The 12,665-nt window shown below is 47.6% G+C and overlaps 1 pseudogene; it reads right to left on the bottom strand.

The window, feature by feature from the left end:
* Nucleotides 1-9,192: 9,192 nt before the first annotated feature.
* LOC144247459 (feather keratin Cos2-2 pseudogene) lies at nucleotides 9,193-10,323 on the bottom strand (annotated as a pseudogene).
* Nucleotides 10,324-12,665: the final 2,342 nt, after the last annotated feature.

Below are 12,665 nucleotides of genomic sequence, written 5' to 3'. Positions count from 1 at the left end.
TAACCCACACTCCTCTCTGAGGAGGAATTTAGAAAGCCAGCGTGTCCTCTCTGCACCTCACAACTCAACAGGACTTCTCTAATAGAAGATCCCACTCCACCAGTGACAATTTGGTGTAGTTGGCAGGATGCTAAATTTGAGAAACAGACAAAACAGAATATTTACAGAGGCACAGTATAGTCAAGAAAACCAGGGATATGGTAATTGAAAAGGAAAAACATGCTGCCATTTTGGCATTGAGAGAAGTGTCTTGCCAAGCAATGAAATAAGGCATTTAGGCATGGTTTTACTTAACTAAAACTTTGCAAATTAGAAGTTGAATACCTTGGAGGGCAAGATGAAAAGGAATTGAATGCTAAAAAGAGATTGGCTGAAAACTTGAGGGACCAGTTTTATGACTTTTTGCAAAGAGAAAGATAATTAAATTTGCAAACTCCCTGTCTCAGTGGGGAACTGGAGAATAAGGAGTTCTCCAGCCTTGCTAATTAGGTAGACAGGGAGGAAGACTTCACTCAATGTGATCTCCCCATCTTTTATTCATTGTCAAAGGAGTTTGATGCAGTAAAGGCAGACTTCCCACCTCACCCTAAACTCTGCCAACTTGTAAAAACTTAATTAATTTATGAGGTAGAGCCCACTGTAACAACTAAATTAAACCTTGCACTGTGATGCAATTGGCAAAACTGCAAGAGCGATGTAGCAAGGATTCCAAAGAAATCAAACTAGGCAAGCAGATCTGTCAGAGCACACAGTCATGCCCAGCAGTGGGATGGCACACAGGGCTCTTATATTAGGCCCATTTCTGTAAATTAGGTGCAATGTAGGACGACAGGTATGATCCTTGCCTTTAGGTCCCAAGCACTCCACAAATAACAGCCATTCCCATGAGCAGTCTGTTGAGCCTAGACTGCAGGATCCATTTACACAAGTCCACATCCTAGTGGAAGAGAACAGGGGTTCCATCTCATCTGTTGCAGAATGAAAGAAAGTGGGGTGAAGAGTGTGGGAATACTATGCTCCAGCACGGTGTGGGTGGAGGGAGGCAGAGATCTCTGAAGTTTGCTCTTGGGGAAAGAGTTTTATTGGGGTGTAGGGAGGTCCTGCCTCGTGCTCCCAGGTGTAGCACATGGCCAGGCCTGAGAAGGTGGGGGAGGGGAGAGACAAAAAGAGGGTTTAGGAGAGGGGAAGCCCCAGGAGGGGAGGAAGTTCTAAGGAGGGGGGAGAGGTTCCAAGAGGGGAGGAAGTTCCAAGAGGGCGCGTGGCCCCTCGGAGCCCCCTTATCAGGGGCTCCTAGGTGGGTTGGGATAAGGCATGGGCCAATGGGGTTACAGACACTGATGTTTTAGGGGAAGGTACAGAGGTGTGGGATGAGCCACACATCTTTTGGGGGGTGAGATGGAACAGCCCATTTCACCCCAGGACTCATTCGAAGGCAGGAGTGACATCCGGCTAGCTGGGAGAACTGTTCTCATCCTAGCTGTATTATGAACAATCATATTTATCTATCATCTGCAACAGAAGAGTATCATGGTTTGAAAGACAGATATCTGCCAAGGAAGGAGGGACTCTCCATTGGAATAGAAAATACGACTATCTTCCCTCTAAATTATAACTTTGAAATTATGAGGCTTCCAGACGGATATATGGGAAAAAGAATAACAGTCCTTTACTAATAAATATATAGCAGTCCTTTAATAATAAATATATGTATAACAAGGCAAACAGCAGCAGCAGCAGCAGCAGCGAACAGAAGCAGACACCCAGCCCCAGCCTCTCGCGGCCGCAGGCACTTTCCCCTTGGGTGCAGTTCCGGGCACAGCCAGCAGGGGCGCTGCTGGCTCATGGCTGGTCAGGGCGGGTGCGATGATTGCCCCGGGGCTGCAGGGGGCGCTCTTCATGGTGGATCTGGCGGTGGAAGGGATGGAGAAGGGGCTCCCCTCAAACTCCCCGTGGCAGCCAGTCCTGGTGCCCCTCTGGATGGTGAAATGGGCTGTAGCAGGAGTGGCGGCTGGAATGGCAGAGGCAGGCATATTGCGAGGAGGTGAAAAAAAAATGTAACAGAAAACTCCACAGCCTTAGCAGGAGCTGTGGGGGTCAGGTGGAAATGGAGCGTTGGGTTAGAGTGTACCAAAAAAGCCCAAGGCAGAGGCAGAAAGCAGCAGCTGGGCTTCTCTGTAGAAGATGCTGCACACAGCTGGGGGACACACCCTCAGGAACGGGGAGGGGGTTGGGGTCCCAGGTTTTTCCCCTGAGGCACCTGAGTAGATGGAGAGGGTCCTTTCCAGACAATCGAGTGTTACTAAGGTCCCAGTTCACTGGCTGCTCTAATGAGCAGAGGCTAACCCGTGGTAAAGAAGAAGCAGTGCCAGGCTGCACTCCACACTGGTGGTGAATTCTTCCCACGGTAGCAGAAACTCGACATTCCCCTCCAATCCTGAGAGTGACAGGAGCCAAGCCCACTCCCTCACCCTCCAGCCAAAATCTTATGGTATCTCTGCCCTTCCAAGAGAAAGTCCCTCAGCTAGAAGAGCAGCTTCATCCTTCTCTCCACCTTGGCCACTTCTTTTGTCTCTTAAGTACCAGTTGTTATTATCTCTTAGGCAACGGATGGGAGAGAATGAAAAAAAAAAAAAAAAAAAAAAAATCCTGACCTCCAACAAACAGATGAGAGACTTAATAATTGGTCTGGTCCTTCACTGCTTCAGGCCTTGAGATTTTCTCTTGTGGAAGCAATAATTTCCTGAAATGACTTGCAAAACATTCCAGCTAATGATATGGTCTGTGTTTTAGATTCCTGCATTGTTAACTTTTGATTCCTGTGTTTATGTTCATTCCCTCATGGATATTTACTCTGAGGTCTGATGAGAATTCCAAGAATTTCCATTGGAGGAGCATGTCAGTGCTACCATAAACTGCATTGGAAGTCCTGCAGGGTTCCCTTGCAGGCTGGAGTCATTGGCCTGGCACACTCCCGTAGGGTGTTTCCAGGCAAGCTGACAGAGCACACAAAGCCAAAGTCCTTCCAGCCATGCAATCCTTTTTGGGAACCCAGGACATCCCTCTGGCTGCCCTGGCTGTCTTGAGACCCTGGCAGGGGGCTCCGAGACCTTGGCATGAAGTCAGAAACACCCGTGGCTTTGATTTTAGCTCGTGGAAAAAACTGCCAACTTTGTCTGAGGAATTACAAGCTACAAGCGTTTGAGTAGTGTGGTAGTTGAATTAACAGAGGGTGAAAAGGTAGAATTTTAGGGTTTTAAAATAAGGGGTTCAAGGGGATGAGGTAGAGAGATTTGGGTGTGTCCTGACCTTCTTCTCCTTCTTCTTGCCCTCCATGTTGTGCTGTGATGGTGACATTTTTCTATTGGTTTAAGGTAAAGACACATTGTCCAACATAAATGATAGATATTGGCATGTTATTGTAAACATAGTGCAGGTAGTTTTTAGTATAAAATAATAACACCAACTCAAGGGGGTTGGAGTCTGTCACAGACTGACCTACTAGACAGACCTCAGCTCCTTGAGAAAGCATGTTAAAGATAAGAGAAAATAAACAACCTTGAGAAGCCAACCCTACACATTCTGACTTCTTCTTTGGCTGTGCGGGCTGGAAAGCAAGGACCTTTGCATTCTCGGGGTCACCTCGACCACCAGACCCCTGAGAATCCTTGACCAGAGAGCCAAGGATTCCTGTGTGTGAGGACAGGCACAGCTCACCTGTGGGACTGCTCTTTCAGAAAAGGTGCTCTCACCTTGTTCCAGTAAGGGCAAAAAGATGCATCAGGGAATTAATCTAAGACTTGCCCTGAGGCTGAAGGGATACAGGGATTCTCTACTGCGGTATGAGTCTGCCAGTTCCTGAGAGGTCCCCACCTGTCCCCAGTGCTCTGTTGCCAGGGTTGGTACCTGATGCCTGTCTCAAGTATCCCTGAATAGAATGGAATCCCTCTGGCCTGGCTCAGTCTGGTTGTATCTGGGCCCTTCTGGCAGAGCTGTAAGAGCAGCAGCAAGCACTGCCCAGGACATGGCTGTGGGGCCTAAGTTATTGCACACTAACCACTGATTTTCTTACGCTGTTCTTCCCTTCCTTGCTCCCTCTCTGCCTCCATTCATCTCTACCTCACCTTCTAATTCATCCAGGTCATGGTTTCTCACTTGTGCCTCTGAGGAAGCTCTCTACTGCTGTTTGAATTTTCTGCCTTCTAAACATGGATTCTGTATTTCGAGGATGCAGCTGTGCCCATTGACACTAGCAGGCATCCCTACTCTCTCTTCTGTCTGGTACGTACAGCTGTGGCTACTGATTTCTTCTTCTGTGTCAAAACTGCCAAAGATCCTGCTTTCCTTCATTCTGGCTTTGGTTTGTGGCTATTTGGACCTCAGATAACAGGAAATTGGAGGAAGGATGTAACTATCCCAGTTTCTCTATAGATCCCAGAACCACGGTGACACAACAGACAGTTCCCTGGGAATTTTGTGGAACAAGAGAGCAGGAATCTGGGAGTGGGGCCACATTCAGTTGTCCTGTAGGACAACCTTATGTGAGGTGAGAGTCCTTACTGCATTGTGGAACCACACTGAGCTGAGAACTGAGAGCTCTTTCCCTCACTATTTTGCTGTCCCTAGCTCTTGAGTTCTTGCTGATAAACAAGGAACGGGGAAAATTCTTCCATAAGAACTTACATCAGACATCTAGGCTTGCTTCCTGGAGCCTTTTCTTGCACTTTTACTGTTTCTCACATTTTTCCAGACATCATGACTCAGAAAAAGGGCCAAGTTATGGTGTGACAGAGTCACCTTCCAGACCACTCACACGTATCAGAGCACTAATATTTACACTATGATCTGGTACCAGTAGAGGAGAGGAGAGGATGTTGTCATATCAGGCAGCAGCTGGCTCCAAGGAGAGGAACCCATTCACCACATTGCTAAACACCACATGAAGTTCAGCTTCCTTTGCCCCAGGATCTCAGGTGTATTATCAGCAGAGTTTTCAGAACAAATACAAAACTCAGCCCCATATCAGCCACCCTAAAGAAATTTAACTCTATCCAAGCCCAAACCAGTATATTCTCTACCCGTTATTCCATACCATCTTCATCATGCTTTGATTTGTGGTGGAAACAGATTTGAATATACAGGGATGATTTAGTTGTTGACTGATGTTTACACAGTCAAGGCTTTCTCCACTCTTCATCTCCACCTGCTGGGGGTGGACAAGGAGTTGGGAGGGGACACAGCTGAGACAGCTGACCCCAACTGACCAAAGAGATATTCCAGACCATATGGTGTCATGCTTTGCATATTAATATGTGGAAAAAGAAGGATGAGGGGGACGTTTGGAGTTATGGTGTTTGTCTTCCCAAGTCAGGGTTCCACATGTTGTAGCCTTACCTTCCTAGGGTTGGCTAAACGCCCACCTGCCTTGGGAAATGGTGAATGAATCCTTGGTCTGCTTTTCTTGTGTGCTGGGTTCTCTTGTACCTGTTAAACTGTTTTTATGTCAACTCATGGATTTCCTCACCTTTACTGTTCTGAATTTCTTTCCCATCCTGCTGGGGCAGTGTGAGTGATCAGCTCTGTCATGCTCAGTTGCTGGGTGAGGTTAAACCACAACACCTGTCCACTGAGTAATGACTTCATCCTCTAGGAGTAGCAGAAGGAAAAGGGACTGCACACTCACCTAATTTTTAAGGAGAAAAATGAGAGTGAAGTGGATGAGAGACCAAGGACCCGCATTGGCTTTTATACTGCCCCAGGCTCAGGAGGTTGCCCAAGCAGACAGAGATGCTCTTCTGAAATGTAAGGCATCCCAGATGATTGCTGTGTTTCAGGTTCCTGGTGCTTTTCACTTCCTTGTTTACACTATGATATTTCCCTCATGGATGTTTGTTTTGAGGTTAACATGAGATTTCCTAAAATTTCTGGGATGGGAGCATGTAATTGTGGGCAGAACACTCAGACCAATTGCTGGAAGAGTCCTCTACAGACCAGAACCAGTGGCCTGGGGCAGTCCTGGGATGGTGTTTTCAACCACACTGACAAAAGGCCAAGCTCCTCTCAGCCCTGCAATCCTTGTCAAGACAGCAAATGGATCCCATTTGTGAAGACACACCATTTCTTTCTCTTCCAGGCAGCTGAACTACACTGCTGAGCTCCAATATTTCTCCTTCATTCCCCAGCCTTGGAAGAGCTTTCCCAGGCTGCTTGGCTTCCTCCACTCTTTAGGCCATGACTGGGGATCCTCAGCCAATCCGTGTTTGGGCCATGAGGTACCTTGGCATGCTCCAGCCCAGCCAGGGTTGTGCCTGTTGAACCCATAGTGGTCACATAAGGGCATTTTTGCTTGATGGATGCACTTAGGTGGATGATAAATTCCTTTGAATGCATGGCATGGACAAATTTGCATGTAATGCTGTGCAAATGAGCTCAAATGAGTTTGTACATTTCTGGTACTCATCAACAGGATGTGATGGCCATCCCCACACCCTGGCCCTGCAGGCTGGGTTACCTCTTGCATTCTCCATGTTAAAAAGCTTAAAAGAGCATTAGGAGAAATGCCAAGAAATCCTGCCCAGCTTGTGGTTTCCCAGCATGGAAACCCTGAGTGGATCTGCTTCCAGTGCTGTGTTGTGGGTGCCTGTCTCATGGAGTCAAGAGTTTCAGCTGCACAGAGCAAGGAAGGCAGGGCAGATGGGGACCAGGGCCAAACAGGTCAGGGGGAGGAAGGCTGTAAGCTGGTGAGTTTTGACAATAGGAAAAAGGCTTCTGCTCCCCTCTGGACTTTAACTTCAGAGCAGCTTCCATCACCTGCAAAGTGGTGAGGACAAAAAGACCTTTGGGAATTTTTCAGAGGGACCTGTGCTAAAACAATTTTTCCTCCTTGAAGGAGAAAATACCTGTGACATCTTCCGGAGACTCCCTCTCTTAGGAATCTTAAGCAGCAGTCTCCTAACCTGACCTGATGTCTGGAGAGGTTTCTTGTTGCAGAAGAAGGCTGCTGATCTTGCCCTGCCTTTGGAGCAATGCCATTTGCTGCTCTTTGATGTGGGCTCCAGGGATAATGTCCAAAAGTGTTTCTAGAGTGACTAAAGAGCTCTGGGATGAAGTAAGGGTGTGAGGGCCCAAGCTGGAAAAGACTGAGTAGAAAAGAATTCATTCTGTGGGTGAAAAACTGATTGCAGGCCTTATTTTGCAGGTGGAGATTTGGTTTTGATTGACAGAGAAACATCTGTGATGAATGAAGGGTACTGAGCAAGGACAGGAAATATCTGACAAAGTCATGCAAATAATCATTAAATCTCATAAGAGATCAACAGCATTCTTTACCCAACTCTTTATTCATCTTTCACTTGGGTATCATACTGGTATTCAATCTGTGCTGTTCACTGCACTCCTGAGGAGATATTATACAGAAATGGATCCCCTTGGCACAGATGGGTCCATCTAGAGTTCCCAGAGGAACAGGTTTTGTACAGTAGCATCAGACTCAGAGCTCTGGCTGCCTGGGTTATTTGCAATGACTTTAAAACATGTGATCCCCCTAAAGGCATCACATGGCCCTGCCCCTAATGAAGTGTGGAATGTTTCTCACCACTCATTAGGAATTGGAAGGCAAATCCTTCCCATGTGGTTAATTAGGGAGCTTTTCTAGTTTTGTTGCTTTGTTTATTTTTACTGGCACAGGAGATGGTAAACAGGAAGATTCTAATCAGCTCTCAAGACAGTGGCATTTCCTTTTGTATTCTTTTGTCTGAATTTTGTCCTTTGTTTCTGGAAAACTCAAGATATTCTGGTAACGCAGATTTAGTGGATCAAAGTGGGAGATTCAGTATTTAGCTCTGGTAAGAATCCTCTGAGCCAGGACATTTAGTGGAATTTTCAGCCACCTTAAACTCCACTTCTTCAGCTTGTATCTCCCCAGTTTGGCTGTAAGGATTATTTGAGAGGGCAGAAGGTTTTGTAATGGAGCCATGTGAAGGGGTTGCTGGTGCGGGTCAAAGACACAGTGAAGTGGAACTGGAGATGGGTTGGTTCTGGCAACTGAGACTAATGCTTGGGCAGCAGGTCTCATGAGGAGCAGATGAAGCCTTGGCTTTGGGACAGAGCAAGGTGTGTTGGCATCCTGTGACATGGACAAAGGCTCTGTCACTGCCTTGATATCCAGGCAGGAGGAGCACGTGTGGAATGTCGCATGCATCAGAGAGACCTGTGAACATGAGCTGGTATTTGGAGCCCAGCAATGCCTTCAGAAGTTCATTTTTTGCACCCAAGAGAACATGGATACCCAGGGAAAGATAGTTGGTGCATTGACCTGTGGCCAAAGGCCAAAGATTAACCAGAAATTTCAAGTACATGTGAAAACATTCCTACATGTTGGCATAAGGAGTGAAACCACAAGTCATTTACAAAAGGAAGATGGACACCTGGAACAAAACACTAGATCCTTTTGGAGGGGTTGGGATCACAGCAATGGAGACTCCACTGCCGAGACTGAGTGTGTTACCCATTCTTACTTGTGAATCCCCTCAGCCCTGCGGGTCTGGGCAGCAGCAGGGCCATGCCAAGTGCTGAGGGCCTGTGTGAGGTTTGGATCTCATCTCCTTGTTCCCAGGTGTGCTGGCCACAGACCCTAGGCCAGGCAATGAAGGAAGGATAGGAGGAGATGAGTTGTGGGCTGTCCCCAGTTGTTGTTTCCCCTTGCCACTCCTTTGGAGCCAAAGTCTCCATGATGGCCTTTGGCTGCTGAGTAGCCAGGGATGTTCTTCATCAGCTCCAAGGGAAAAGGGCGCAAAGTAAAGTCCGCTGCAATGAGCCCCACACTTTGTTGTCTCCACCTTTTTCCTGAGCAGACTGGAGGATTTGACCCAGAACAATAGAAGACTCAGAGGTCAAGGCTTGAATGCAACACAATTTTAATAAGTTTAAAGGAGAAATGGAGAAAGCTCACAGAGAGCACCAGGAGCAGGTAGTAAGATGGAGTTCCCATGTGCTGTTCTTGGCACTGCTCCACAGAGGAAGGGAAGACAAGAAGTCCATATTAGCCTTGGGGAGAGAGGGACAGAAAAGGAAAGGAGACTAGAACAAGGATGCAATAGTCCACAGCTCCAACTACAATGTCCCAAAGCTCTATCTCTGCTCAGAACAAGGTTCTGAAGGCTTGGATGCCATTGCCTGAAGACATTGCCAGCAGATTTAGCAGGGACGGCATCTGCTGCCACCATAGCAGTTGGTGATGCAGGAGATGTCAAAGCCCCCAGAACTGATGGGCACTCCGCCACAGCTGAGGATGTTGCCAACAGCAGCAGAGGTAGAAGATCCCACGGCGGTGTTCTGTGGGTAGGAGCTGAGGATGGGGCCGGGCAGGGTCACCAGCACAGCAGGAGGCTCAATGACAACGTGGGAGCTCTGGCACTGCCTGACACAGCACTCATTGCAGCTGTTGGCCAGCGGGCAGGGGCCGCAGGGCTGGCAGCAAGGGTCGCAGGGCTGGCAGCAGGACATGGCTCGGGATCACAGGTGCACCTGGCACAGAGGGCAGGCAGAAGCACAAAGTGAGGACACATGAGAAGCAGCACTGCACCCAAACACCCTGCAGCCCAGGCACCTCCTGGCCCCCATTGCGCTGCCCAGCTCAAAGCCCAGGAGCCGCCTTAGCTAAGTCCCAGCCTTACTTGATCTGCACAAGACCTTCTCTCCCCTGCCCTCTCCCAGCAGAAACAGCTCCCAGCCCTGTGCTAAGACAGCCCCTCTCAGCTGAGACCTCCAGCCAGGCAAGGGCTGCTCTTGGAGCAGCAGGAGGAGGAGGAGAAGAGGCTTCCCACTCACCTGGTTCCTGAGGAGGAGGAGGTGAGAGAAGTGGATGGGAGAACAGAGACTTGGGCTGTCTTTTATAGCAGTCCTGCCCTGCCTCAGGCCCAGAGTCTCCTTTGTGGAAGAAATAATTTTGTGACCAGCTCAGGTAAAATATGTACCATCCCAGTTAATGGTAGGGGATGTGTCCTGGTTTCCTGCACTGTGTCCTTTTCATTTCCTGGTAATTTTGCTTGTTTTCCTATATGAAAGGCTACTTCTGTAAGTGCCGGCAGGATAAGCTCAAGGATTTCCGGGGCAGAAAGACGTCAGCACAGGCAGAAGTCTCTGATGAAGTGCCAGCAGCATCCTTTGTGGGCAGGTGATGTTCTCTTGTGTAATTTCTGAGTGGTTTGTTTGTGGCAAAGTTGTCAGGAAAAGGACTCTGGTCTGGTTCTTCTTGGTCACATGCACAAGAACTGCAACGTGAGGGGAAATGACACAGGTTTGGAGTGTTGTCTCCTTCTTTCCACGTGCTGTCTGTGTCTCTCCAGGCCAGTCTAGAGGGGATATGTTGCCCTCTCTCCCTCAGCCTGAGACGCAGATGGATACCCCACAGGACCTCCACTGCATCTTAGTGTCTGCTCCTGGTTCCTTCTGTGAGCCACCTCTTTTTCTTCCTTAGACTCACCAGATTTTTTGCGCATCCCTGCCTGGGACTCTTTTTAATTCTTCGTTCTGTGGCAACACTTTCATTCTGCTCAGGAAAAAAGGTGGAGAAGCTGTAAGTGGGAGTCCCTGTAGCAGATCTGGCTTTTTGATCCCTTGCAGATGATGAAGACATCCCCAGCTACTCTGCAGCCAATGGTCATCGGGGAGATCCTGGATGCAAAGAATGGCAGCAGTGAATATGAGAAACAATCATTTCGGGGGTAACAGCCCACAACCTCATCCCTTCCTTCTTCTCTTCATTACCTGGTCCAAGAGCAGCACATGTGGTAAAAGACATGACACCCTTACGACATTTGTGTAATCCTTCAGTACTGGCAGGACCCAGCTGCTGTCCAGATGTGCAGGCCTTGAGGTGATTCACAAGTTGGGATCAGTGCTTGCCACGATCAGGCTGTGCAGAGAAAAGCAATGTGTAACATTTTTTAATTGCTCCTCTAAGTGTTAACATCTAACAGAGCTACAACTTCCCTTAAAATGTAATAGCACAGAACAAATTCCTTACGCCTGGGAGCCCAAAAAGTTACCTATAGGATGGTTTTGCTGTGTGGCTGACTGGCCTACTCATATGTTCTGGCCAATACCCAGTGCCATTGGTAGATTAACTTCTCTACTCTTTCACCAAGAGTATGTGAAGCACAAAAGAGAAAACTGTTCAGCTTATCAGTTGACAGAGGAGACCTTGTGATTCCCAAGTTACCCTATATAGTGAGAGTGAACTTGTTGGTGCTGCCTTTTGAACACCTGGAGTAGAGGCAGCTGTGAACTAGCACACCATGAAGAGAACCATGTGTGCTTTAGTTAAAGATATAAATTACACTTCACAAGTGTTAACAGCCCTAAGTACAGAAATGACACAAGTCAGAGAAATTGTCCTTGAAAATTGAGCAGCAATTGACTATTTGGTGTTGAGATATAATCAGGGATGTGAAGAATTTAAAGGCATGTGTTGGTTCAACCTTTCCAATAACTCCTGACTAATAGAAAAGAAAGAAACAACTAAAGAAACCAGCCACAAGTGCTACAGAGACAGAAAAAAATAGATTTCTCTTGGCTGGCTTCATGGCAACACTCCTGAAACTTAGGATGGTTAAAACAATCTCTTGCGCTTATCATAATGTGATGTGGTACTCATGACTGTAATCACTTTAATTCAGTGCTTACTGCTGTGCAGACTTGGTCAATAAAATAACTGCATATGACACTTTAAAGAAATTATATTAAAGTCTCAAAGGGGGGATTTGTTACTGAACATGTTCTATTTCTTCAAGTCTTCACATCTGTGGGGGAAGATGCTGGAAAATTCTTTTGACTTCAGCACATAGTGTATGATCTCTATATTCATGGTTAATGCTTAGTTTTGTAGAAGCAGGTATTTGCCTAGTATACATACCAGAGATTAATGTGACCTTCTGTTAACTCCCTACATCTGTGACTAATAAGTCTTTTGTCAGTTAATGCTTCCTTATTTACATATATCAGTGATTAATATGTACTAACCAGTATCTTAGTTTTGTGATGTCTTAGTTTGGAAGATAGGTGTCTGCTAAGGAATATGGGAACCTCCCTTGGAATGGAGAATATGACCCCCTTCTCTCCGAATTACATTAACTTTGAAATTAAGTGGCTTTCAGGCAAAGGTATGGGAAAGGAATAGCAGTCCTTTGCCAGTATGTGTGTGTATAACAAGGCAAACAGCAGCAGCAGCAGCAGCAGCAGCGAACAGAAGCAGACACCCAGTCCCGGCCTCTCACGGCCGCAGGCACTTTCCCCTTGGGTGCAGTTCCGGACACAGCCAGCAGGGGCGCTGCTGGCTCATGGCTGGTCACGGTGGGTGCGATGATTGCCCCGGGGCTGCAGGGGGCGCTGTGGCGTGGCGTGGCCGCCTCTCTCACACGACAATGGCGGATGGGCTGGATGGCAAAATGGGCTGCAGCAGGAACCTTGGAACGGCAGCTGGAATGGCAGGGAGGGCTCACCCTGGGCAGCAAGCAAGAAGCAGCAGAAATTCAGCAGCAGCAGCCTAAACTGGGCCAGGGGAGGCTTTCCTGAAGAAGGAAAGGGCCCAGGGTCCTGAAGTTTTGTCTGAGGCATGTGAGCCGATGGTGGAAAAAGTCCCACTCTAGTGATATGGAGTGTTAATAAGG

The sequence above is a fragment of the Lonchura striata genome, chromosome 27 (genome assembly GCF_050655825.1).
Source record: "Lonchura striata isolate lonStrDom1 chromosome 27, ASM5065582v1, whole genome shotgun sequence".
Classification (NCBI taxonomy): Eukaryota; Metazoa; Chordata; class Aves; order Passeriformes; family Estrildidae; genus Lonchura; species Lonchura striata.
This window is presented reverse-complemented; position numbering and strand designations above follow the sequence as displayed.